Source organism: Anser cygnoides, chromosome 1 (genome assembly GCF_040182565.1).
Source record: "Anser cygnoides isolate HZ-2024a breed goose chromosome 1, Taihu_goose_T2T_genome, whole genome shotgun sequence".
NCBI lineage: Eukaryota > Metazoa > Chordata > Aves > Anseriformes > Anatidae > Anser > Anser cygnoides.
In genome coordinates this window covers 89,934,077-89,961,733 of record NC_089873.1, presented here as the reverse complement: position 1 = coordinate 89,961,733, position 27,657 = coordinate 89,934,077, and the positions used below count along the sequence as shown (strand labels likewise).

The 27,657-nt window shown below is 40.7% G+C and overlaps 1 long non-coding RNA gene across 1 annotated transcript in view; it reads left to right on the top strand.

Annotated features, from left to right (window-relative positions):
• Positions 1-3,279: 3,279 nt before the first annotated feature.
• The window catches only part of LOC106039525 (uncharacterized), a 48,744-nt gene continuing 24,366 nt past the window's right edge, over positions 3,280-27,657 (top strand). The window contains exons 1-2 of the long non-coding RNA XR_010833433.1: positions 3,280-4,723; positions 25,812-25,965. This is a non-coding gene — a long non-coding RNA (uncharacterized lncRNA). The remainder of the gene's footprint in view (positions 4,724-25,811; positions 25,966-27,657) is intronic.

The following is a 27,657-nucleotide window of genomic DNA, read 5'->3' as shown; positions in this document are numbered from 1 at the left end:
TTACTTGAAAACAGGGTAATACCTTGTCAAAGGCCTCAGACTACCCTTCTTGCACTGCACTGCCGTCTGTTTAGCTGCAGGATAGGTACAGGTTTGACCATTTTAGCATCTTCCAGCACCGGGGCTGTACCCATTTAAATGTGCTTCGGTTATTGATAATTTTCTGGAGGCAGACGTATTTCTGGATTAGCTAGGGAGAGCAGTGTGTCTCTATAAAGTAATTACAGGATTGCTGCTCAGCCAATTGGATTCTGGGGCAATTCAAACAGAAATTGTATACGCATGTAAAGAAGGCTATTATGGGGCTGGATTGCATTAAAGGGAAAGCAAATATCAGTGGATAAAACTGAGCAGAGAAACATGAAGGAATAGTGAGAAAAACAAATATATATGCCAGTAAATTGCGAAAACTGGTTGCTGTGATTACCTTAGCAGTATGTCAAAACACATTTTGAAAAATGATGATATGCCATTCTTGTGAAGACTGCAGTATTGAAGAAAAATGAAATAATGGGAGAGAGGGATAAACTCCAAACACAATCTCATTTCTTAAAGCATATATCGTGTCCTGCATGTCCAAGTCCGACAGTGTAGTCTTCTCAGAGATGCCTTTTGGCCGCCATAGGCCTTAGTCAGGAAAACATGCAGTAGCATTTGACAAAATGTGCAGGAAGGGGAAATCTTGTTGTAGTTTATTGAATGATTGATGGTAATTTAAATCCAGTTCAGAAAAGCAGTTATGTTCTTGAATCATTTCTTGGCTAGCGTGCTAATAAAAATGCATTGTATAGCGCTATTGCTGAATTTCAACCAATTTAATAACAAAAAGTTGCTTACTGAGGAACAAAAGGGATTCTTCCATGAGATGGATATATGATAGAAATTATGATGGCAAAGGATTGGGTCTTGCTTGTATTTGCTAAGTAGAGGGAAACGTTACAAAAGCTTTACTGATTTAAGAGGTGAGTGAAAGATGTGGGAGGCATTACTTCTTGACTTAAAGTGAGATTTAGGTATGGGGGCAATTAAATGTATTACCAGTCCTAAACAGCAATTGAAAACTCTAAAATAAAATAAAATTTCAAGATTGTCTCCTCACTGGAATATTGTAATCAACAGAACCTAGGCTTCATGGTGCCTAAATTGCATCTAAGGATGCAAATGTAACCTCCAGTGTCACTCAGACTAGACAACGTGGTGTCTTGGTTTATGGAAAGGATCTTCAAGGGTCATGCCTTTGAAGCAGAACAGTCCTCTGCTATGGGCAGAAGGTCATCATGAATGAACAGGGAACTCCTCACCGAGTTCAAAGGCACAAAGCAAGCCCACAGAAGGTATAAATGGGCATGGGCTGCCTCGGAGGAAGCCTGGGAGAGACGCTGTCTGAAAGTGCAGAGATAAAGCTAGCAAAGCCCAAATTTAGCAGCAGCTGAAACTAGTGTGAGACTGGAAGGGCTGCTACATCTGCAGTGGCAGCAAGAGTTAGGTGAAGGAAAGGACACATGAAGCCACTGCTCTGTGGGGCAGGAGACCTAATGATGAAGAAAAGGAGGAAAAGATGAGGTACTTGATGCTTTTTTATTTGGCCTCCATTTTTACTGTTTTGTCCTCTGCTTTTTAAGGTCACTGAGCCTACTAGCATGTCGGAATGAAGCATTACATCCAGCATCAGACAGAGCTAGGAAACACAAGCCAACTGCATGTACATAAGTCCATACGACCAGACAGGTTGCATCTTAGGTAGTCAAAAGACCTGGCCAACGTCATTGGGAGGATGCTGTCTACTATGGTGGAAAGGCCATGGTGATTAGGGAAGGTTCCTGCTTGCTGGATGAATGTAAAATTCCCACCTGTTATCAAGGAGGGCAGGACAGAAGGATCTGAGGAGCTCTGGGCTGGTCAGCTTCACTTCAGGAACTGTGAAGATGATGGAGCAAATCCTCCTGGAAGCCATTTCCAGGCACGCAAAGAATGAGGTGACTGGAAACAGCCAGTGAAGACTTACCAAGGGCAAATCATATCTGGCCCAAATACCTCCTACAATGAGATGAGCAGTTGTGTTGTTTACCTTGACATTAGCAAGGCCTTTGCCACAATTGTAAACAAACCGGTGAGATAGACTTTCACAAGCGAGTGATAAGGTGGTTGAAAGCTGGGTTGGCTCAAAATGTTGTGATCAATTACACAAATTGATCAAAAAATGACAGTGCTGATTGCTGGTGGCATCTCTCAGGCGTTGATAATGATGCCAGTGCTGTTTCACCTCTCTATTTACAAACTGGAGGATGAGATACTGTGCACTATTAGTAAATGTATGGTAGTAAGTTGGGGTGAGTGTTTTCTGTGCTGGAGGGCCCAGAAACCTTTCAGAGGGACTTCAGCAGGCTGCATAAATGGTCTGGTTGGTACCTCCAGCAGTTCAGCACAAGTCGTTCCCACACCCAGCCCCCAGGCTGGGGTGACTCCATGCCACAATACAGGCTGGACCTAAAGCGGAGAAAACACCTTCAGAGAAAAAGCCCTAGGGTCCCTACGGGCAGCAGGTCGAACACGTTAGCTTCCCCTGATTAGCTGTTTGGCACCAGTGAGACAGCACCTGGAGCGTCATGCCTGGTTTGGGGCTCCCCGGCACCAGAGATGCTGAGGTACAGGAGTGAGCCCAGCAGTGGGTCACTGCTGGTCAGGGGCTGGAGCACACGGGGGCAGGAGGAGATGCTGTGAGAGCAGGGCTTGTCCATCCTGGAGAAGGGTGGGCTGAGGGGAGGGAGCCCTTAGTGCTGCCTGCGTTGGGATGAGAGGCAACAGGCAGAAGTGGGAGCATGGAAAATTCAAACTTGATATTAAGAAATATATATATTTTTTTCACCTTAGAAGAAACACTGGAATAGGTTGCCTGGAGAGGTTGTTTTCTTCATGTCATGATTACCATATACTCCACGGCTCGTTTTAATGTACCCTTTGTCCTTGCAGAATACTTCAGCTTTATCCTTCTGAAATTTCTACAGGGAAGAGAGCATTTTGTTGTCATTAGCAGCACTATGAGAATGATAGGGTTCTGAACAGAAAATGCAGTAGAATGGACAGGCAGGGAATGAGGCTGAACACTTTAATATCAGGATTTTCTAATGGATTGCCTGAAATGCTTTGCAACTGTAGAAAGGCACGTCCCTAAATAAAGAAAGCCGCTCCTTGGGGAGTAGAATTCACCTGGAAAACAGTTTTCAAATATTTCTGTTGCACAGAAATTCCCGTCCCCACTCCTTCCTCCCACCCCCAGCTGGAAATAATTTTTCTTTCTATTCAGAATTAGCTATAAAGTGTGAAATCCTGACCTCGTCAAAGCCACTTTTGATATCAGTATAGTGAGAACTTCACTCTGCCTTTAGGAAGTCTTGAAATATTTTTGAAAATGAGATGAAGCTATAAGTAGTGAAAACATGTACAGCAATTCCTGTTAGTGACTTCATGGTATAAGGCCATTCAGGTTAAAGACTGATAAAAATGTATACCTGGTATGTGTATAAAGATATGTTCTCACCCATGTGCACATGTACATAAACATATGTGTTCAAAAGGGCTGACCTAATAGATGGGACTCCAGCTTTGGTGAACTCTGGTCAGGATACAGCCCTACACAGGAGGAAGTACAAGAGAAGAACCTAGAAACTCAGGTAATATCACTTGGTTTTGATGGATGTGTTTTTTAAGGGCACTGTTGTACATATGGTAATTGTTTTTTCTTATCCTCTGACAATGAGTTTCTGCAACACAAATCTGTCATCTCTTCTGTCTGCTTAATTTTGCAGATGTGTTGAAGTACCTCAAATAAATAAGAGTAATCAGAGAACAACAGGATTTGCAAGATAAAGTGGGTGCTTACCTGTTTGGTTTGCCATCTGCTTTACTTTGGACCAAATACCAGCGTATTCAGTCCAAAACAACAGTGTGTATTTCTTTTATTATCTGTGCTGCCTGCCTCATATTTAATCAGATTTTTGTTATTTTATTACAGCTCTTTACTGATATGAATTAGGTAATTAAAAGTCCTCTAGAAAAAATTTAACACCTGTTCTGTGCCTTAAATATTGCTCACAAAACTCAGAAAGCTGTGAAACTTTATTTTACTGAACAGATCATTATTATTGTAATGTGAAGTGTTACACTTTCTTTGCACTTCTGTTTTCTGAGGAAGCTGTTGAAGTCTGAGGGAAATCTGGCTGCTGCTGGCTCTAATTGTTACAAATTATGTCAAAATTATTGCAGCAACAGAGAGGATTTTTTTCAATTTTTATCTATCTATCTATCTATCTATCTATCTATCTATCTATCTATCTATCTATCTATCTATTTTGTGTATGAAAGTGATGTTTCCATGTTGAAACAAAGAGTTGTTAGTGACTAGTTTTTAAACTGATAATTTCAATTGGCTTTACTCCATCAACCACAAGGAAAACACCTGGTGACTGTTTAATCCCAGCCAACTCTTGTTAACCTTTTGGCCTTCACGGCAACTATCAGCAGGGACCAAGTCAGTAGTACTAATAAACTGGCATTAAAACTTCCACCTGCTAATAACATCTTATTGCTTTTCAGTATTAAATAAAAGGAAATGATCTGTTTAATTACAGTCAAAGAAATTTTGTAATGCTGCACTGCTTTGGATGGTGGTAATAATGATGAAATGAATTGAGGGCCATAGCTACCTGAACTGATGGCTATAAAGGTAAGCTAGAATGACAGCAGCTATAACATGGTGGCTCTTTGTCTGTAGCAAATGTGAATTACTCTTAAGAAAACATAAACTAGGGATATTTTCAAAAATATCCATAGGCAGTTGTAAGCAAAATTGTATCTAGTGATTGATTTTATCACTGATGCTTCCCTTAATCGTTTCACTCTACTGATATTTCTTAGCTTGGTGGTTTTGTTGTTGTTGTGTTTGTTGTTTTTTTTACCCTGTTTGCAAAAAGGCTGAGTATGAATCACTTATTCCACCCTAAATGAAGTTGCAGCAGTGAAACTTGGTTAAACTTTACAAAACCAGGGTCGGTTCAGCTGAAGTTCTGCTTTCTTGGACTTGTCAGCTCGTTTTCAGTATTCCTTCGCCCTCTCCCTCTGGCTGTTCACGAGGTCCTCTGAAGCCCAGGTCCCCTGGAACTAGCACATGCACACCTTTCCTTATGTTTTGTAATCCTTCATTGCAGTTACGTGTTATAGGCTGAAGAGGGTGTAAGAGGGCCTGTTACTCTCCTGGTTTCTTCACAGAAGAAGACCCCTCTTGAGAAAGGCACTGATGAACCGAGACCTCGGGGCGGGGGGGGAGTAAAGGAAGCTCTTGAGCCAATTGTGCTATCTACTTCAATATTTATTTCTCACTCCCATAGCTCCCTCACAAGCCGTTATAGTATTGCTTTTTCTCATGTCTGTGCTGTACTTTTTTTTTTTTTTGTTTCCAATGGGTACAGTACAGACACTACTGACTTTAACACCTGCCTAAAAACTGCTCGTCTGGAGTTTTCCTTATATTTAAGGAAGTCTCACGTGGGATGTAGGCCGAGTTAGCAATCTAGTCTTTCCAGATGTGCATGCTTCTTTGCTTCATCTTCTAATTCCTACCCAGATACCTTAAATATTCTAGGATAAAATTACCTGGATGTTGAGTCACCAATAACACAGCTCTTTTTCCCTGGAGATCTGGTCTGCATTTTGAAATGGGGAATACACATACCGTTTCCTTTATCATATTGTAAGTGAAAGATGCTATGCCCTACTAATGGGTAGTCTTCTTACCTGTTCCAAAGTGGCCAGCTTTGCAATGTTCTTTTCAGCAGGAAATTATTTCATTTTGATATTACAACCTGTCCAAATTCCAATAATTCTAAAGCCTTGAAATATACAGAGATCATCAAAATTAAGAATACCCTTTTAAAAAGAGGTGTAATGCAACAGTACTTCACTCTTAATTGTCTGGTGGGATGTTTAATATGTGGGAGTGTTTGGACCAATAAGCTCATGAATGGCTAAATAAACGGAACACGAAGCATATAATATCCATTGCACTGGCCACAGACCAGCAAATTAATGGGTTACACAACATGTTCCATCGTCTCATGACTTCCAGAGAAAGAAGGACCCAGGTGGAGGAACTATAAAGTCAAGGCAATCTTGGTTCATGTCAACCCTGTTTCACAAACTTAACTCTTGTATTTATTTCTGCTGTGAGCTTTGGCTGGGTTGTCAGCATTATGCAACATTACTGTGGCAGACTGTTGAGAGACAATAACTTCAAAGACAGTAAATCTTTAAAAGGACAGAGGAAAACACTAATGCTATACATGCTGTTTGAGTGTTTATAGCTTTGCTTTTTTTTTTTTTTTAATTCTGTTTTGCAGAAAAACTGTTGGGAATACTTACACAACTGCCATCCTGCTTTTAAAAAGAAAACGGATTTCTTAGCTTCTCCTTTCTTGTTTTTCCCCTTTCTTGATCAAGAGGTAGACAAGTTATGTTTCTGTCAGGGGCCTGTTTTAAAAGCATCTGGTGAACTGTGTGGACAGGGGAATAAAAGGCCATGATAAACTACTTAATACAAAATAAAATGTATAATTTGCATGGGGATGATTTCCAGCGAGCAGAATCATTGCATGATGCACATTTTGTTGCTAAAGATCATCAGGTTATGACAGGTAAGTCAATCAAACATTATGATTTACCGACATCTGCAAGTGTTCTAAGTAAGTTGTCTCAAATTTGCAGGGTAGGCTGTGTGCCTGTGGCTTAATGAAGTTTTTAATTGTTTCAGTCAATATCAGTGAACTAAGATATACTACTCTGAACGGTGCTTTGGTGTGTGGTCTCTCAGCCTGCTGATTTCAGTAAAAAAAAAAAAACAAACAACTTTGCAGCTACAAAACTGCAAGTCTGTGCATTTTTGTGTGACTCATTTTAGGAAATCAGTTATACAGTTGTTATTTTGCATGACACATCCTCTCATATTAATGTTTCATTTGTGAGAAAACTTCTAGTTTGCCTCTATGGCCACATGCCCTCCTTCCTAGTCCTGATATTATAGGGCATTTCCAGTAACACAGACAAAACTTGAAATCAGACTTCGTAAGATTGTATCTGCTGTGCTTGACTCCACCTTGCTTTCTGGGTCTTGTATAGCTTTATCCTACTTAAAATCTTTTCAGTGTAGGGGCAACTTGTTTATTCCCTTTGGGTGCTTTTGCCCTGATGTTACCAAAGGTAGGAAAGACTTTGGAGAAAGTAATATGGTACAAATCTAAGTGGAGATGAAGGGAAATTAAGTGGCTGTCTGTCATTGGTAGTGACAAAAAATTGTAGAGGTGTAACTTCGGAGCATCACTCTCCACTTACATGAAGTATATCACTCTCAGCTTACATGTACCCGAACCTACCTTCCCAGGAGATAAAACCTCCAGTATAAACTTTGCCTATGAGCTAATATAGTTTTTCTTAATAAAAATAATAGGTTTGAAAAAAGGTAACTACAGTGATGTTTATAGCCAAGAGACACAGAAAAGAAAAACATTTCAGTGCTGGTATGATGGCTTGATGTTAGAGGGTCACTGAAATCAGAGTAGGAGTCAAATCTCAGAAAAGGGCAATGTTTTTGAACCTGCTGTTTGAACTGATATTTAGCAATAAACTTTCCCAAAGGAGAACTGTCTGCTTTGAAAGACTTGATTGTTTGGGAGACAATTGTTCCAACAATGTGGTTATAGATGGTTGCTTTCCTTTCTGAAAAGGAGGGGGCAAAAGCAGCACACTCAATGGATCAGGAAATGGGAAAAAGCATTTTGAGGACTTATGGTTGTAGGGTTTGTTTTGTATTTTTTGTTTTGTATTGTTTTTGCTAAGACTTATGACAAGAAGGCAGAGAGAATGGATGCCTGGTCACGGAAAGTGAACATAACTCCCAAGCTGGAAATGCAAAATCCTGGGTCAAGCAGATGGTTTCTTTGATGGGACGGAATACAGAACTAGTCTTGCAAAAGATTTGTTTTTTGGAATCGCAGCCAAAGGCATGAATATATGAGGAAATAGCTGGTTATATAGCAATGTGTTGGGGCATAGCAACAGACTGTACATGGAATAATAATTGGGTTGGTCAAATGCCTTTCGTGCCTGAGGCATGTACTCCAAAGCACTCAAAGAGCAGCTAGTTAAATGCCTGTAGCATAGCATCCAGGCGGTCAAACAAAACCTCTCTACAGAAAATTGTACAAAACACAACTTTGAGCAGTCATGCTACTCAAACCATCAAGCTATTCAATCTATCCACTGCTTTTTTCCAGAGAGTGTTGTAGGATCTTCTTCTAGCTGATGTGATGTGGCTGTTGCTCCTCCAGGCCAACGTGACACAGAACTTAGCTCTAGCTGTTGTCTAGCTGGAACTGAAGGATGGGTGGGTCTTTAGTTTTGTTTTGGTTTTGGATTGGTTTTGATTCTGCTACTAATTGACCTGTTGAGAGGGTTCAGTAAGTGACATAAAATCCTCTCTCCTTTCTGTAAGACAAGGTGCCTCCTATTTTCTGCTCCGAAACTCGGAAAACCTAAGAGCTGCTTGCCTCACCAGTTTCCGTCACAGTGGCTGTGGGAAGCTTGTCCTCCTCAGCTTCACCAAAAGCAGGATCCAGGGAAACAAAATCTGCACTTTCTTGCTGCAGCTGACTCCCATGTTCAGGGTTTCCTGTAAGAATGATGACAGTGCTGGTGGTGCATGGGAACTGTTGTCAAAAATGTTTTATGGAGGGAGTGTCATATATTTTACCAAGCTCACACTCAGGTCACCCAGATAAACCCCAAGAAATCTCTGAACACCAGGACACCCTCCCACAGGCTGGGGAGCCATCAGAGAGGAGCAGGGTCAGGGCCGGCCAGGCTGTGGCCCTGTGAGTGGCCTGTCTCTGTGAGGCCCATGGTGGGCAGGGCTGTGGGAGCTGGAGCCTGGCCTTGCTGGGGCAGAGGCTGACAGCTCTGGGGGTAAGATGGGGTCCTGGGCCCTGGGCATGGTGGCGAAAGGGGACAGCCAGGGCTGGGAGTGCTGTTAGGGCCATGACAGGCATTTGTTGTCCTCTGGTACAAAGATAGATCTGGTTCAGGATCCTCTGTGTTACTCTGCCCAGGAGGCCTCTCTCTATAAAATCTCAGTGGAAACCTTTTCTTAAGCTCTTCTTTAACACATATTTTTCTCCTTATCTATGGGCACTGTTGGTCAAAGGAACTGTCTGTCTCTGAGCTTTGAACTGCAGCTCTATTACTACACGGCAGTGTTGATGGTTTCTTCAGGGTTGTGTTCCTCTCTGTGTGATGGCAGTTGCAAATGGCCTGTCATGATACTGATCTTAATCTTTTCAGGAATCATAGAATGGCTTGGGTTGGAAGAGACCTTAAAGATCACCTAATTCCACCCCCCTGCCATGGTAAGGGGCACCTCCCACCAGACAAGGTTGCTCAAAACCCCATCCAGCCTGGCCTTCAACACCTCCAGGGATGAGGCATCCACAGCTTCTCTGGGCAGCCTGTGCCAGTGCCTCACCACCCTCTGACTGGAGAATTTCCTCCTAAACTCTAATCTAAATCTCCCCTGTTTAGTTTAGAGACATTCCCCCTTGTCCTGTCATTGTCTGCCCAAGCAAAAAGTTGCTCACTATCTTTTTTATAAGCCCCCTTTAAGTATTGAAAATCTACAATAAGGTCACCCCTGAGCCTTCTCCAGGCTGAACAGCCCCAGCTCTCTGTCTTTCTTATGAAAATGGTTCCTGTGCTGAAATGGTGGGGTGAACAGCCTTATTTCCTCAAGGGCTCGGTGGGATGCACTGAAGAAAGAAAGGAAATATTTCTCATTTTTGACAGGGAGCTTAGCCATAACTGCAATGCCGTTATGTGCTGTATATTTGCCCTGGACATTAAATATAAACATTTCTAATAAGCACAGGTCATTTAAGGAGCCAGCCTGCTCTCAGAGATGTCCTCAGTTCTTACTGGTGTCATTAGCCTCTGTGAACATCTTGCTTTCTGTTAGACTTTCCAGTATTAGTCTTTTGCCAAACTGATCTTGTTTTATGTTAGTTTATAGTCTCAAGTCTGTGGAATTCTCAGTGCTTGTCTAAAACTGGTTTTCCTACTGATTATCTATCCATCTATCTCAATGCATAGTTATCATAGTGGACCATGTAGAGCAGGGGTTCTTGTACAAGGAATTAAATTTAGAAGCTGTGGTACCTCGGACTAAAGAAATACTAAAGAGTGATCTTCATTGACAGTCTCTGGAAAGCAACTGCAGTTCTGCTTTCTGTATGTTCTTTTGTTTGCACTGGCAAAGATAGATAGACATCAAGGTAGGAAGGCTACCACGAATTTGAAGTGAACATGTGTGAGCATGCTAATGGATTAATATGTATGAAAGACACGTGGCTTCTCTTGCAAAAGGAAACACTCCCTTTGCAGAGTGTGATAAACTGTTATTTTTTTTTCCTCCTGCAACATTGCCTATAATTGCTGTGGGGAGAGAGGGGAGGAAGGCTTATATATAAAGTTCCTAGAGCACTGTTCAGTATCCACAGTGTGGATTTTCAACACTATTTTTACGCTATTTCTTGCTGAGTTAGAACGTGGATAGCTATGTGCACTTTGAAGCTGCACAAGTCCATAAGGACAGCAAATAGTCACATTCCTAGGGGGGAAATTGTGCTGTCCCTCTGCCTCTCCTCACGGAAGAGTTTTAGAATTTTTTCCCTTCATTGCTGCCCCACATTCAATCTATTTGTTGTCAACAATATTTGAAGTCACAGCGGACATGGACTTTTGGCTACTGCCGACAATTTTATATTGATGCAGTTAGATGCTCTCTTTGTAAACATTGGCCCATCCAAAGCAGAACTAATGCAAGCAGTTCTTCTGCTTGCCAATGTACAGATTGTTCCTCAAGTAAAGATCAGTCTTGAGTAGTGGGACAGAAATGTCATGCTGTGTTATAATGGCTGGGGAGTAGATCTGAAAATGAAATGCTATCTGAAATTATTTATCCAAAACAGCTAATTTTTCTGTTAATAATCTTGAGGAGCTACATAATGAATTTGCAAAATGAAAAACATAGTTTAAAAACATCAACCTTGTTCTTTAGCACTTCATGCTCATCAGTATAGTTTTAGCAACCTTCTGTACCATGTGTAGCAAAATTCTGTACTGAAGAGAGAGAGAGGTAAGATATTGCTTACATTTTCATTATGAGAAGATTATGATAGACTCCATCTTTACATTCAGTCCATCTTGTATATTTTAAGAGGGTTGAGAAGGTATGGGAAGGTTGCCTTACAGCTGTTCAGTCGCATAATCCTTGCCTGAGTTTATATGTTTAAACAAAGCAGGGCACTTACAAAATGTGTCCTTTTGTGCTCCTGATTTCCCTCCTGCCACAGATATTCCTGCTAGACCTAGAACAATGCTATGACTGCTTGATCTTGCTCAGAACTTAGCTACACCAAAAGACTCATTTCTCACACATTTACTCTCAAATTTGCTACCCTTTTGCCTTTGTTATGGCCTCGTTATTGCAAACAAGCTCTTAAATTTTCCAGGCTGAAATTATTCTGGGGAGAACTGGGAGTCAATGAAATTTAGAGGTAGCAATAGGAGAGCATATAAACACTCTGCTGAGGACCTTAAAAGAGAATGGTGAGGCCTTGAGATACAAATGAAGTGGCTGTATTACATCCTGTACGCTGAAGTGCATCTACACATGCATCTGCTTCTTGATTTTTAAACTTCTGTCCATTAACCATTTGCTTCAGTTCTGTCCGACCCATCTTGGGTGTATGTCCCAAACACAGTGGGAAAGATTCTGTCTCAAGGGAGCCCAGCTTTACCTCTGAGCGGATAAAGGAGTGTGCGAGGAGAGCAGTGGCAAAAATTTAGGGTGTGTCGCTGATTTTTGTGGAAGCCCATCAATGTGCTCCTGATCTGGTACTGAAACATGAATTGCTTGTCACTGTTTCTGCTGCAGTTTTCACTTCCTTTGCAAGTGACGTGTAAGCATCATCTGAGAAGAAAAAATTGCTGTTGTTGTTTTGTTTCAGTTGTAAGACAAGAGTCAATTTCTATAGGAAAATTCCAACTCTTTGAAATTTATCAGCAGAGTGAGTGACAAGTCAGTCTTTGGGAGGAAAAAAGAATTATGCCCTAAAACGTACAGTAGTGACTGTAGGACATCCTATCACAGATGACTAGTATTGTGCACTCTTTCATAGCCTTTAAAGCATTGCTCGGCTTTGCAATGTGCACATAATTTCTAGGAGTCTATTTTTAAATAATTTTGTTCGTTTTGGTGCTTTAAGATCCTGTGAGCTCACTCTTTAAATAATATCTCCTCGCCAACATTCCTGTGTGCATTGTGGCCACTGTACATATTCAGGTAACAAAAGTCTTTTGAATACGATTTTCAAAGTTTCCTGATTGCACTTTAAGAAACCACCCACCTTTCAGAACCTTTGAACTACGTGAAATGGAAAAGAACAAATCTTTGACAAGTCATAATAGTGAAGGTTAATTTTGAAGCAGTATGTATGTTTACTGCTTCTTAACGGAGTATCTCACTGCTTTGCATGCTACTTAGTTGTTTCTGGAGCTCAAGAAACACTGCTTAAAAGGATTAATTTGGCAGGCACTCCTGAGACTTTGGAAGGTAAACAACTGTTTCTTTACTGTCAATACAGCAATTAAGGTCCAGAAGATTAAAAAAAAAAGAAAGTAAATGCAGTTTTGGCTCCTACAGTACACCGATGGCTTAGTGATGCTTTGCATATTTAATGAGGTGCCTTAATGATTTTGGAGCAGCAAAATCCAGATCAGAAATGAAAACTTAAATATTAGTGGACTGCAGAGTATGAGTCATGTGATGCCCGGAGTTAGGCTGGCAGGGTTTCTTACTCCCAAGATTGGTGTCAGATTGTTTTGGCAAATGACATTTCCTTCAAATGCAAGGGATGTGCTGCAGCTGTCCACCTGTCTGAAGGTTTTCACCTTTGACCTCTTCTAACAACATCCTTACCAAGATTTCCTTCCAGTTCTGGTTTTGTGTACAAAGAGAATGAGGAGTCTTCCAGTGAAGTTATTAAAACTGGTTAAAGCAGCATTACCACAATTTAAATTGTGAGTTTCAGAGATACTGAGGCAGTCCAGAGTGACATTAAAGAAAAATATGTCAATCCCTTCACACCCATTAAGACAGATGGGCCATCTTCATTCTTAGCTGCTTTGTTCACTGCATAATGCACAAAGTAGCCTTAAGTTAGGGTTTAACATCCCTGCTGTTTTTCTCCTAGTCTCTTCTTTTGGGCAGCACATTTATCCTTAAGGGGGCGACTATCATGTCTCTTCAAATATAACTTCAGAGGATTAATTACATTGTTTTTTTCAAGTGGGTGGGCACTTAGGGGAGGTTTAATTTGAATTTGGAGATTAAAAATGTCTGAAATTAATTCAGAATGCTGTATATGTGATACTATAATTGATGAAGCTGGCAGTGTTACCTGCACATAGTGGGAGGACAGCTCTACTTTCACAATTTTCTTCCCCACCTATCCCACCACCCCAATGCCGTTTCTGCTGTTTCTAATCCCAAGCCTGTTTTGCTTCAAAGTTGGAGTAGGAAAGAGATCTTCCTTTGAAGAAGAAGAGCAATGGAGAAGCAGGTTTTGAACAAGATCCTAATATACACCTTAGGGAGCTCTTCATACCTTTATTTTGGCACACCAACGTTTCTAAAGTGGCAGTGTTAGTTTCAAGTCCTCTGGATTTTCTTCATGATAAATTCAGGAAGAAATAAATACGATCGCTCTACTAGCTAAGTGAGGAATTTAATCTGTTCTGCCTTGTCTTCATTTACCTGTCCTGCTCTATCAATTTTACCACGTTGAAGCGCAATTTAAAGAAATGCTGCCATAGTGCCAGGACAGCTCAGTTGTTTTCCAGAATGGCTGATGGAAAACTAGCTCACACTGCAGAGCCCTCTTCCTGTGGAGGTGCAATCTCCTGTCCTAATAGTGATACCACCGGGAAGAAAGTTGGATGTACACAAGTTTATGGACCCAAATCGGATGCATCCAGGGTTGCTGAGGGATGCCATTTATTGTCTTGGAAAGATCACGGTGACTGGGGGAGGCTCCTGTTAGCTGGATGAAAGCGAACTTCATGTTAGTTGTGAAAGAGCAAGAAGGAGGAGGATTTGGTGGGCTACAGGCTTGTCAGCCTCACCTTAAACCCCATCAAGATGGTGGAGCAAATCCTTTGCCTTTCAGAGGCTGGAATGAGCCTGGCAGGGGCCTCCTGCAGCTCAGCAAGGGCAACTTTCAGCAGGGCAACACCAGCCCCATCCTGGGCTGTGTTAGCAGGAGTGAGGGCAGCAATCCTTCCCCTCTCTTTGGCACCAGTGAGACTGCAGCTGGAGCACGGTGCCCAGCTGGGGGCATCCCTTCAGAGATGCTGAGGTACAGGGGTGAGTCCAGTGATGAGTCGCTGCCGGTTGGGGTGGTGGAGATGGAGTCAGGCTCTGGTGTTACTGGGGTAGCACGCGAGAAATAGCACGTGTTGTAACATGGGAATTTCAACTGGGTATTAGGAAACATCCTAGCTGTGGCAGGGCTACATGCTCATTGTGTATCCTGGCTCTTAGTTCCTCTTTCACATTTGATTCTGCTTGTCAGAGCCAGCAACTGCATTAGAAATGCATTCCTCTTTGTTTGGATACTACTGGATATTCTATATATGCAGATTTATCTGTGCATTTCTGACTTTGCTTTTGTGACTTTTCCAATAAGGTCGAATTACACATCTGTTTCCTCTTCCCTGCTGAAACCCTCTTCCACCCAAATGTATGATTTTTTGTTCTACATCCTTTTGTTCTCTAAAATCCTGCAGAAACTGTGCAGGACGTTCTTTGAACAGTGTGTTTTTTTGAAGAATTTTTTTTGGCTTTAATTTCATTTCCAAAATGTTCCCTGGGAGGAGTGTTTTGGTTTGGAGCTTTAATCTTTATTTGTGTATGTGATTTCTACTGGTATAATTGTGTGAGGAGGGTAATCCTCTTCCCTCTTACCCATTCAACTTTTATCCACACAGTTAAACTGTTTTCGTAATAATTCCTAGGGGATATATTCTGCCATTCCTTTGTGAGGAACCTTTTATATGCAGTTTTGCATATTTTAACTGCAGTCACCCTTTTATGGATCCACCTTTATATTTTAACCTTACTGAATTGCTTGTGCTCTTCGGCTGTCATTTGTTGACAAGATCAAAAATGCGATTACTTTTCCAAATAGTGAAATTGCTTTTGAAGCAGCAACGTACAGCAACTCTCAATATATAAGAACAAAATGGCCACCTATCATCTTCCTTATATTCATCCATAGACATCTATATTTTATTTTTTTCTTCTTGAAAGTAAAAGCTTTGAAGCCAAACATACACCTATATTGTAACTGTTGGCTATATAAAAACATATTTATCCTGGACAAATGCTCTTGAAACTGAGATTTTAGTGACCATTAGGACAGGTGACTGAGGTTTACAGCCTTGCTTTATTAAGGTGTCACTCTACTGTCTAAAAGCTCACTTATCTAAAATGTAAAAGACAAGCAGTTAATGAAAGAGGCTGTACCAAGTATGTTATTTCTTTGTGAAGGCACTTATAGAAAAGAAGGCAATTGATATTCAAGTGAAGGCACTTACAGAAATATTGTTTGGACTGCTCTGAAAAGACACGGACTTTGTTATAAAAAAAAAAAGTTATTGTGAAGCTTGTGTGCGTGAAATCATTTTTTCCTCATCTGAAGTTTCCTGGTTCACTTATTCTGGGTTCTTTCGACTTAATTGCTCTTCCCAGTGTATAAAGTCACAGTTTGCAATTACTACTCAAGACCCACGCAGAAACACAACATTCCTCACTTCCCCCGTGTGATCCCTGCACTTGGCTGTGTAAAAGCCACTGTGTTGGTTCTCTGAAATAGTAATGCTGAAGTGGAAAAGACAATGCAGCAGAGAAAAAGACAAGTCCACATTTGCCTCCAGTGAAGTGTTCAGAGTGCTTCATCCTGCCTTCTCGGTGTTGATATGCTTTGCCTTAACTACCTTTTCCGCTAGTGTTTTCTGCATTCCCTACTGGGAAACTACAGCAAAGAGAATCTTTCACATGGTGTGTGAAGATCCAGAAACTCATTATGGTAGCAGCCCCGCAAGGCAGTGCTGGGAATCAAACTGTGAAATTGCAATTCCTGAAGGGCAGTATACAGGGCGACATGTTACTGTAGTTTTCCAATGGACTGAGCCGCCCAGTCATCACAACAAATGATGCTAAATCCCAGCAGCTATCCTGTATTTATTCTGTAATTTATGCTCCAGGGGATATAATCATGGACAAAAATTCCTTAAGAGAAGTTTCCCTGCAAAGTTCAGCCTTAACAGAGCAACAACCTTTCCTTCTATGAGCAGTTAATACGAAGACAGGGTTGTGGGTTGTTGTTTGCATATGGTTTTCTTGTCCCCTCCTTCTTTCCCCCATGTCCTTTCGAGTCTTCCAGACCAATAAAGAAAGTAATTTAACTACATTGCAGTTCAGGAAATTGTTACTTGACATCAATACCTACAGAAACAGATCCTGCAAATAAACATAGAGAATTGAAGGAGCTCCACACCTATGTATTCGGTGGTAATCCATGCAGGGTCATATAAGACATAACAGATGTGTGAAGATGCGTCATGAGCACAACATGTAATGCATATATTTTAAATTTATTATGTTAATTTGAAAAAATGTGAAAAATGTGTTTCGTATGGGGGTCTCCACCAAACATTAGAAATATTTATAGACTCAAAGAATTCATTATCGAGGAGCTATAAATGATGAGGGGTAAATGTAAAGGTTCAATATCCCTTTTCCTTACAGAGTTTAACTAACATATAGATACTGTTCTTGTGGGTAAGTCCAGCTTCTTCATGTGTCACACAGTTCTTGCATGTAGTTTTGGCATGGCCCATTTATTAAGCTTTATGGTTTTAATAGTTAAAAACACATTCTCCTGTACAAACATTCATACAGAGCTGGCAAGGGTACAGTCAGTTCCTCTCCTGTAATGATATGTTTGTGCTCCCGTTGTACTAGGGCAGTGCGGGTTTCAAATAAACTGAGTCTCTGAATATTTTAGCTGATAAATTCTAGTGCATCCTTACTGGGGATGAATGATCCTTGAAATGTTTATAGTTTGGCCTAAGTTTGAATTAGATACTCCTGCAAAATGGCAAGTCTCTCTTCCATTTCAATGGCTACCTGAACCTTTCAAAGTGTTTTAGTTTGTTTGGATGCCTGAAGAACAAGATTCTCTATAAAAGAAATGCAAGTAAGTTTAATAACAGGGACACGATACTAACACAGGCAACTTTAATTACTTGCGGTAGTAAAATATATATGTATATATGTTCAGAAAATGATGACCTGACTTCCAGTTCATCCCGTGTGGCTTAGTCTTGGATCTGCACCTTACTTATGGATGGGTCTGCTGATTTCAGTGGTGTTGCTACAGAAAGCAAAGCTCAGTGTGGGTTTCTGGCACTATGTGGAGACTGTTACTGTAATTCTCTCTTCAGAAATTTTCTTATTTAAAGCCCTTGAAAGTAGCCTCCTTTAGTTAGTGTCCTAGCTTTGCTTTACTCCAGAGCTAAATTTATTTCAAAAGGCTGAAAGAAGAAGTTTTTAGTTACTGGCTAAACTTGTTCATAGCTTTTGGTCCTTTTCCTAACAATAAAATGCCCCAAATTGCATCCCAGGGGAAAAATGCTGAGGAGTGGACATAGGATATGAATAACTGCTATGGAAGATACATGATTTTTTTCTATTACATAAAAATGGGTCCAAAGCTTCTTCCTTTTGTAGTTTATGCCACTACAAGAAAAATGGACATATTTTAATTTGTTAATTCCCAAACCTTTATTAAAACTGTTTTCAGGGAAGGAAGAGTAAACGAAGTTGGTAAGGCTATGAAAAAAAGGCTGCATTTCTCTGGAGGCCTCTTGGATGACAAAGGTGTTACAGAATTCTGGGAATGCAATTAGGACAGTTAGAAAAATCAAAATAAAGAATGGACTTTTAATTGTACATGTAATTAACCACTGGAGCTATCCGTCTAGGGACGTGACAAATCTGTCGTCGTTTTTTTTGTCTTTGAATTCAGCCATCTTGTGCAGAAAGACTATAGACTGTAATGAACTCTTCTGATCTAGTAATCTGTAAAAATCCTAGCTCGATACCATTGAAACATGCTGTGAAGGTGACAGAAGACACCTGACAGACTGTGGTCAAAACTGCATTTTAAATGGTGAAATTTTAATAGGGAAAAAGCTTGTAAATGGAATGCATATTAGAGTGTGTGTGGTGAAAAATAAAGCTGTGAAATCTTCTAATTTAATTTAAAGGTTACTCCTTCCACGTATTTGAATTTATCTTGCAGATAGTATTAATATGGAAATTGTGTAGTTATTAGTTTTAGTACCATAAAACGCAACTGAATGTACTGTATGTTTCACTTGTAATTGGAAAGCATTATTTAGGATGTGTTGCTAGGGAATTATGTATCAGCTATTATGCCAAAACTCAGAGGTTGCAGGAGGAGCAGTGACACTGACTAGTTTGGGGAAAGGCTGTTTCATGAATTAGCCTGTAAGATGCAGGTATTTTGCTGCTGCTGTTTTCCAGCTGGAAATGAAGCAAATTGAAAGATTAATTAGAATTGAAGAAGATAGGGGGTTCTCTGCAGGCAGCACATGGCAGGCTTCCTTTTGGATATCAGGTGCTTTTGCAGTTTTTGATCGGAAGTAGATTTAAGCTTGTAACTGCTCATCTTTTGAGGAGTTCGTTGGTTCAAGATTTCCTGCATTTGGAGTGTTGTGGTATGAAGATATTTTGCCTCAGCTATTAGCACAGTTAGACTCTGCTTAGCAGTGATTGTCAGAGGTCTTCGTCTTTCAGAATATGCGCTGCAAGTGCTGAATAGTTAGGTTGCCTATGGTGTATCATATAATTGTGCTGTTGTAGCACTGATGAAAGTTAAGATTGCGGAAATAGTGAGGTATAATTAAAAGTATGGTATATTTTGTTATTTAGTTTAATTCCTGTGAAACTTCTCTTTCATCCCAGGAAAAGTCTCTCATTATGCTTGAGAAAGCTTCCGAGATTCTCATATGTTTATATGGACGTTTAGGTAAAATGTGCACCACAGCAGAAGGAATTAAATCTTTCAGTAGTGTTTTTTGCCTTTTTCACCAATTTCTCCTCCCATACAACCAAGTTTAAAATGGCAGGGTCCCAGCCACCTCTGTTTCTGGCTGTGATGAAGAGCAGCGGCATGGCAAGCATGAGCCAGTCCCTGAAGAAAGGAGCAAAACAAGTGTTAAGGTGTGAAGCCAATCATTCTTCTCAGATATGCAACTGATCTGAGTTTCTGTTTAATTTTGTTTGTTTGTTTTCATATCCACTTTGGAGACCTGCATGTTGTAAGGAAACTGTTAAGGAATAGTTTTTGGTTTTGGTTATTTATTTATTTATTTTATTTATTTATTTTTGCAAAAGTGGCCCAGTGGCTGACTTTCATCAGCTGCCAGGCACCCACCTGGCCACACTCTCACTCTCCCCCTCCCTGGCAGGACAGGGGGAGAACACAAGATGAACCAGCCTGCAGGACAAGATAAAGTTAATTTATTGCCAATTTTAATAGGTTTGGATAGTTAGAAACAAATGCAAGCCTACTGCCCCCTCCACTTCTCCCCAGGCTCAACTTCACCCCTTTCATCCAGCCTCCTCCGCCTCCTCCCCGCAAAGCTGTGCACAGGGACGAGAGGTTGCAGTCAGTCTTTGACAGCTCCTCTTTGCTGCTCCTTCTTCCAAATGCTTTTCCGCTGTTCCAGTGTGGGTCCTCCACCTGGGCTGCAGTCCTTCAGGAAAAACCTGCTCCAGCAGGGGCCCTTCATGAGGCACAGCTCCTTCAGGGTGCATCCACCTTCTCCACCATGGTCTCCTCCATGGCCTGCAGGGGAACCTCTGCTCCAGCACCTGGGGCACCTCCTCCCCTCCTCATCTTCTTTTCCCCTTGGTGTCTGCGAGGCCATTTCTCACACTGTTCCCCTCACTTCTTGTTGCTATGTGGGGCTGGAGCCATCTGGAACTAGCCATGTCTGGCAACAGGCAGGCCCTGCCTTGCCTCACGCAGCGGCCCTGCAGGCCCCTGCCACCACCTGGGCACCACGACGCCCTAACCTGGTGTTGCTGCAAGGCCTTTCCTGACTGTAAAGCCAGTTGTTTTTGTTTTTAAATGAAAACAATAATGGATATAAGGCACAGATGCTTTATTTTTTGCATGTCAAAACCATGTACCGCCATTTCCTGTCAAGTGTTGCTGCCAAACCCCTCACTGGGGTGAATTTTAACACTCATGGTGCCAGATCTGGGATTGGTCTCAGTCTCTTCAGTGCTTGTTCTCTGCATCATCCTGAAGGTCAGTGACACATCCCACATGGATACATGCCTTCCATGGTAGCTGCTCAGTGGCCAAAAGGTATTTCCATGCCCTTATCCCCACCACTGTCCCCGAGGTAGGTGCCAACAGTGGTTTCAGAACAGGAGAGTGTGACCAGTCTGTTCTCTTCGAATATGCAGATACTGTACTGCAAATGTTATTTTAGCCTTGTATATGTGTATGCCACAGATTTGCGTCTCACTTCTTGTGAATGACAGTGTTCAATGCACAGAGCTGAGGCACTTCTCTGGGAAAGAGTGGCATGAACATGCAAAGTCACCCAAGCTCCAGGATATATCTGTAAAAAGGGATAGGGCACTGGGGAGCGCTCCATTCATCAGCACTGAATTCCTGAAGGTGAAAGAACCAGCCTTTAAATAAAATGAAGGAGCCTCACAACTAAAGGAACCGAAGAAAACACGCTAGTTGCCTGACAGTCCTAAATGTGATGAAAATCGTCCACTGTAGTGGATACTACTGTAAATCTTTGTCTACCTGACAGATTTACATCTACTAGCTTCCATAAAATTCACTGTTAATGGCACAACACCTATTAAGCTGAGGTATTTCTAGATATACTATATCATTGTATTTTACTGTAGAGTTTACATTATTCCTAGCATTTCAGTGCTTATATTATGAGGTGATTCAGACTGAAAATACAGTAACTTTTTCTGGCTTCTCAAGGACAAGCTTTTATTTTTGAGAAGCCATTCAGAAATGACAGGCAAAATATTGGAAATAATAAGGCTGAAAAATAGCATACTCTGGAATGGCTGAGATTTATTGAGATATGCATTTGGCTACTTTACGGAGGTATTAATACGGTGCCAACCAGATTCTTGTGCTTTGTTAGCTGCATTTCTGCCTTCTTTTGTGTGTGTGTGTGTGTGTGTGTTTATTCCCCTCCCTTTTTTTTTTATGTCCAAATAACAATTGGAGGACTTCATTGAGAAGGTTGTAAATGAAGTATGTGATGAATATTGACATGAAACTAATGTTAACAGTTTAGAAAGATACTTGTTCTTCAAGAATCCCTCCCTGCCTCAGTGTAAAATATGAGTTGATATAACTGAAAGCATGTGCTACCAGCCAGTATCCTGTGCTGCAAATTTCTGAGTGGATACTGGAAGATCCCGAGAGAGTACGAGTTCCCTCCCCTTAACTTCAGGATGATCAAGGGCATCCACTCTATATGTGAAAAGGAGCTGTGGCATCTGTTACCTAAAGAATTAGTGGCTAGCTTGATTCAGCTTTCATCTGAGTTTAGCAGAGCAAGTACCAGAAATGAAAGGATAACATCTCAAAAAGTAAGCTTGGTGTGCTGGAGACTGTTTCCTTGGTACTTGGACAGCATCAGTGCTACTGAAAATGAGAAGAGCCAGTCTCGCCCTTCAGAAGTTTCTAAAAACTATATGCTATTGTGAGTTTTTGGAAAAGCTTTTCTGTTTCTTTAGTTCAGACTCTTGTAATGTGGTATTGCTTTCTAAGATTGCCAATATGCTCTTAGCTTTTCTTATGAAACTAATCTTGCATTCTGTGTGCCATATTGTCCTACATACTTTACTAGAAAACTGTATTACATGAGAATGGATCAAAGACTTGAGCTGAAGGGACAAAATATGACACCTCTCTCCATCCCCTGCCAACAAAAAAAACAAGCCTAAGTTCAGCTGTTTCGTTCATAACAAACAGATGGAATTTTAGAAATTTACTTCATGTTTCCATGTTATTCTCCTTTGTAAAAATCTGTGATTTCCAAACAAAGTAGAAACGGGGAACATTTTTACTGTAGTAAAATTTCCAACTCAAAAGCTACAGTGAACATTCTTGACAAGGCCCTGTTGTGTTGCCTTTGTTCTTGAAGTTAAATCCGGACAGTGACTAGTCTGTGCCTCAGTGTGGGTGTTTCCTTTGTGGTCCATGCTGTTGGGGCCCATGGCTTGTTCTGTTGACTGATTGCTGAGCTTCCTTTTTCTCTATGCTAATCATGCTTGTTTATTTATTTCTATTAGTGTTATTCTAAGAATTAGCTTAAGGTTAAATGTAACTACTCACTTTTTGTCTGGATTACTAATTGTAAAGCAAAAGATACTAATGTCTATCATAATTTTGATTAATAGAAATCAGATCAAAGCCAGTTATTATTACCTGCTATTATTATTTTTAATTCCTTTCCATTCTTTTCAGTCTTGGAAATAGAAGTTCTTTTGTACCATTTTAGCTGATCAGCTGTTTTTCTGACCAAGCATCATTTGCTGTTGCACCCCCCCCCCTTTTTATTTTTTATTTTATTTTATTTTTTACAAACACTGTTCAGCTATCCTTCCAGCAGAATGTGGGAACTGGAAAGAAGTCCCATAAGAAAATGAATGTGTATTGCAGGGCAGCAACAGCAAAACAGCAATTTTGGGCAAATGGAGTCTCATATTTAAAGAGTGTGACGGCTGTTTCCCGAGTGCAATGCTCCAATAAAAAAGTAAACGTTATGCTTTCTTCTCACAAAAGCTGGCATACATAGGCAACCTCTATCATAAGGTTTCACCTCTTAATTCAAAAGGAAAGCTCACTGAGCATAAAGAGTGTGCATACTATAACAAGAGAAGCTTAAAGGTTAGAACAAAAATGAATGTAATAACTGTAGTATTCTCACCTATGCACGGACAGGCTTTTGCATGACTTAAGATAAAAATCACATCCCAAAGTGCTATGCAACAGTGGGGGGGAGTCTCCTGCTGGCCTCAGAGGATAGTCTGTGGGCAAAAGCAATGAAGAACTGACACCAAGATGCCACGTCAGGGCTAAGATTTGCCAAATTTGGGTCTGAATCGCTCACCTGGCAAAGTTGCATAAATCTGCAGACAGTTTGAAAATTGGAGCATATGGAGACAGGGAGCACATTCCACGGTGCCAGCTAATGAAAATATGCAGTGTGAAATGAGCTAACATGGTTGTCCCATATACTAGAGAGATTTATATTCTTCCCTTGGGGAGTTCAATCACTCTAACAAATTACAAGTTTAATTTGCTTGTAGCAATGACCTTGGGAAAGATTATTTGCTCTGCTCTTCTGATAAAACTAATCTAGACATCGTGGAGGTGTGGTTTAGGATTTCTTAATCTTTAAGTCTGTTATTGGTGCATTCCTCAATCTGTGAGCTATTTCAAAGACATTCACAAAAGGGGTCTAAGAAAGCAAACCTGTTAGCAAGAAGTTTAAATCCACTATTCTGGTTTCATACCTCCACTGGAGAACTTTTGGAAGTCCAAATATTGGACTATGGCCAATTCTTTGACCACTTGCTTTGCTGATTACAGTAGCCTCAAAGCACTAAGCAGTGGCAGCTGAAGTAGTCCTGAAGAGGCCATTCCTCAAAGCCAGCTGACTGAGTGAACTTGTATTGTGGCTGCAGCCTGGTCAGTTTATGCCTAGGATGGGCAGAAGCAGGATGTTGAGCTAGTCCTGCAGCTGCTCTGCCGTGGGGCAGTGCTCAGAAACTCCCTCCCAAGGGAGGTTTGGTATAAAACCAGCACCTGGTGCTGCCGTGAAGGGTCCCACTAAGGTCCTGGTGTGCAAGGAATGCTAGCGAGAAGGAGCACTAATTAGGAAGCGTTAAAGAGGGAGTTGCTGGCTTCTTTCATTTTTTTAACTTGTCTTTTTCTTTGCCGTTAGAGTGAAATTTAAGATACTTAGAGGTATTCCTTCATATGTAAAAATATTTAGCTTTTTTTTTTCTGGCAGAAATCCAAGAGCGCCACTGCATGGAGCTCCACAGCCATGTCGTCATTATTATTGTGCAATTACACTGATAATAATTGTGCTGTATTTTACAAGTGGGGAATTTGGAAAAGTGGAAAGGGAACAATGTGTTCAAATAGCTTAATGGGCATTGGCAAATGAGAACACAGTCTGTATCTCCTGAATTCAAACTGATGCTTTATTCAGTAACACCTCCCCTTTGCCCCCCTTACTCCCTTTGCACCCAGTTTTGTACAAGTTGCCAGTTCTTTATGGCAGTTACTGTGTGGATTATTTACTTGGCGTTGTCCGTTTCTCCCCATATCTGCTCTCCTTGTGCTTGCACTGGGAGAACACGAGTCTGATTCTGTTCTGACCTTTCAGTAAATTAACTTACTTCTGCCTGTGTTTGCCTTCCTTGAGACACATACCTGGTTACCTTTTCAATTACCTTCTTTGCTATTCACATGATTTCTCTTAAAATGTATAACTCTGGTATCTGCCAGCATCCTCCTTTGAATCCATACTACTTTGTGAACAGAGATCCTTCTGAAGATGGGCTAGCTCTGAGCAAGGTGCATCTCAGCAGCTTTAGAGCCAGACTTAACTATTTGAACATGAAATATTTTTTTAGTCTGAGCTGCATCATTCTTAGAGAAATAGTAAAAATACCTTTACTTGCAATTAACTGGAAAACAGGTGTCTCTAACTTTGCTTATCTGCCTTAATGAAAGGAAGAAGAAAAGCAAGGAGAGGGAAGATGAAATATGCGTAAAGAGAAAAAGGAAAAGGAGAAAATCCTTTCTCTCCAGTATGTGAGGCATACTGTGTTTTATCTCTTTTTTTATGCTGCATTGCTGTCATCGGGAAGAATATATTTTTGAAACAAGAAAATCCTGCCCCTATGAAGTACAGAAGTGATTTTTTCTTTTTTTTTTTTTTTATTTAGAGTCCTATATAGAACATCTCTGAGGTCAAATTCTTTTTCCTAGTTTTTTTGATTTTTCTCGTGTCTAATTTCTTTTGAGACTACAAAGGAATAGTTTAAGACAATTACAAGGCAAATACTGAGTACCAGTGAGGAGACAACATAGGCAGACAGTCCTATCAGGTCGTGCTGTCAAAGGACTCAGCAAATCTGGGATTTAGTGCTTTTGTTGAAACACTTCCCTATGACCTTGGATAGGTCATTCAGTTTCTGTGTGCTTCAGATCCCCGCTTGTCAAACCGATAATAGTGCTTTACCATTTGCAAGGCTGTTGTGAGTATAAATGCAGTTAAATAATGTGGGATGCCATCAAAGTAGTGACATTAAAGAAAGTAAATGGAATTAAGCTCAGGGTTAGTTCTTCTCACGATTATATATTTATAAATCGAGAGTTGCCTTGCTGGTTAATAATGTGTGGCAAAAATCAGCACTTCAAGACCTGTTTGCCCCCAAACCTAGGTAAACTGCCTTGTTTTACCCCTCCTTTGTTTATTTACAGATACGATGCTGTATGTCCTCACCCTTCTGGATCAGCAATGTATTTGCACTGTGCAATGGAGGAAAAACAGCCAAAGCAGAGTCAGCTTTGGGGCTCTTAAGCCAAAACATACAACGTAGGCAATTCCCAGTGCTTGTCCCAGTGGAGTACTGCTGTAAGTATACACAAAGCACATTGAATGTGGTTTTTTTTTTTTGGTTTGATTTTGTTTGTTCTCCCCCACGCACTTCCCCCCATTTCCCTATTCTTTCCTCCTGCACTATGCTATGGCATCCAACTAGTGGGAAGCTACACCTTGGCACTGTTCGGTGGGACTTGACCATTGCTAGCTGACAGACCACTGGTTTTGATAGCACAATTTCCTGATTTTGGAGAAAAGGATTCCGGAGTGGGGCAAATTATTTATTTCTACCGTAGTATGTTTATTTGCATAGCATAGAACATAACAAGATTTATGTGTTGAGTTGAATCCCTCAGGTATAGTATAAATATAATTACAGGAACATATAAATATATATATACTGTGCTATTGGGCCTTTGGCGCCACAAATCTTATTTCCCTGACTGTGAAAATAAATGTTTTGGAAGAGAAATACATCATTAATTTCTACTGTTGACTCAAAACAGTAGGGAAAGAAATATGTAGGCTGTTGGCCCAGAGGATGATCGATCCACTGACCTGGGACATCCCAGTGCAATTGGTCTATCCCAAATGGTATTTGCAGACAATTTTAGTTCTCACAAAAGGGTGGAGATACGACTTTTGACATTGTAAATGCAAAGTATCCTAAATGAATACTTTGCTAAATTAGTTCTGCTTCTTAAAATATTGGACCTTGGGTTTTCCAAACTGAGACTTAAGAATTCTAGGGCTTTCTTAAAAGGTGTGAGTGTTTTGTTTTGTATTTCTAATTGTCCAGTGAGTTAAGTGGATGCATGTAGCTTTCTTCATCATTGTCATATAAATTCTTCTGGAAGAAGAATTTCATGTCTGAAAATGATAGCTGTTGCAGTGTGAGCACTTTGGAAACGCTTCATCTACTAGCATAGCAACCAGGAATCTGAGATGAAGGGAATTCTTTCCATGTGTGTGCTGTATGCGATGGTTTCTTTTTTCTTTGACGTATAGGTAAGGCTTTGATACAAAAGGGCCATTGAAGGTTCTGTTGTCCTTGCACAGCTTTGTGGTCGACTGAATCAACCTAAGGTTGTCTGATTAGTTCTGATAAAAGAAGAGTTAATATGACACCAGTGTTAACAGTGAGTTGGTCCATATTATGGAACAGACTGCATCTTGGGAAAGCTGGGACTAACCTTGGTCAAAGTTGTCTCGCTTCTTTGCATATTTACCTCCCTACAACATGAAACATTTTTGGAGACTGTATGTTGTTTGAAGCGGGGACTTTCTTCACCAAATGTATGCAAATTACCTGGTGTGGCTTAGATCTTTCTTAGTTTAGACCATCATGAGAAAAATATACAGCCTGTGGATTGGTTTGTTTGTAAATGTTAAGGCCCAAATGTCCTCCCCGAACCAGCAGGTCTGACTTTGTGTGTAGCTTAGTAACTGTGCTGCAGAAGTCTTGTGGCCTGCTTTTGAGCATAGTAACTTGGCTAAATTAGGTGACCTTTAAAACTAGGACGACAACAACAACAAAAAAAAAGAACAACCCCATTCCCACCCCCCCACACCCCCCCCCCCCAACCGAAAAAAAAGAAAGGAAAAACCTGATATTGATTCAAAGTTTTGCAAAGAAAGAGAAACTGCTTTAAACAGTAATTTGTTGTGATTGATTGTGCTTGCAGCTTGAGATTTGAGCCTTATTTCTCATCTATGCTTATCTAG